Source organism: Grammomys surdaster, unplaced genomic scaffold, assembly GCF_004785775.1.
Source record: "Grammomys surdaster isolate TR1022 unplaced genomic scaffold, NIH_TR_1.0 125450, whole genome shotgun sequence".
Taxonomy (NCBI): Eukaryota; Metazoa; Chordata; class Mammalia; order Rodentia; family Muridae; genus Grammomys; species Grammomys surdaster.
In genome coordinates, this window is record NW_021620314.1 from 442,044 (window position 1) to 443,070 (window position 1,027).

At 41.5% G+C, this 1,027-nt stretch overlaps 1 pseudogene; it reads left to right on the forward strand.

The window, feature by feature from the left end:
- Nucleotides 1-359: 359 nt before the first annotated feature.
- LOC114637939 lies at nucleotides 360-492 on the forward strand (annotated as a pseudogene).
- The last annotated feature ends 535 nt before the right edge of the window (nucleotides 493-1,027 follow it).

Consider the following 1,027-nt stretch of genomic DNA (forward strand, 5'->3'; position numbering starts at 1 on the left):
AATGTGCCCCCATTCACACCCCCATTCCCACCTCCCCACTCTCAAATTCCCCCACACACGGTGTCCAGCCTTCATGGGACCAAGGATCTCCTCTCCCACCTATACCTGACAGGACCATCCTCCCTTGGATATACAACTGGAGCTATGGGTCCCTCCCTAAGTGCTCCCAGGCTGGTGGTTTAGATGCTGGCAGCTCTGGTTGGTTGGTATTGTTGCTCTCCTCATGGGTTCGCAAATCCTTTCAACTCCTTCAGTCTTCACTCTAACTCCTCCATTGGGAATTCCATGATCAGTTCAATGGTTACCTGTGAGCATCTGCCTCTGAATATGCCAGACTCTTGTAGACCTCTAAGGAGACAGGCTCCTGTCGGCCTTTTGGCTAAGATCAAGTATAGTATCTGTTCTTATCAGTTTAATAAAACATACTTTTTAAACAAATGAAAACTTGGCATCCTAAATATGATTCTGTGGTCCATGGCAGAAAAACCAACTCACCTCAAATGCCCTCCATCCTCCACACTTGAGCTATTGTACACATGCACTTTTATTCAAACACACACAGGTCATAATCACATGACAATAACAAATAAAGCCATTTAAACAATCAAGGTGGTCAGACAACTTAATATCCAAATTCTTCTAACAGTAAGGAGAGGTTATTGCACACATGTGGAGGCAAGTCGATCTATTTCTGGTTAAGATGGATCAGTTAGGATGTACAGAAATGCGTACAATTCTGGTAACCACAATGTTGTTGCACTAAATGCAGGCCCAAAGCTGTGTGTTTCTGATCTTTCATTTAAAAATATAAGAGCTTAATCAGAAGCATATTAAAATTCCTTCTAATAAAATGATAGCTGTAAGTAGCCTATCAAGACTGTATATTTACCTTATCTGTGTTTTCTGATGACAATATCTAACTAGTTAGTTAGCTAACTTGTTCCCAGTCCGTTACGTTTATTTATGCCTTGTTTTGTATTAGTAGAAATGGCAAAGCAGATGAAAAGAGACGCCAACACACACACAC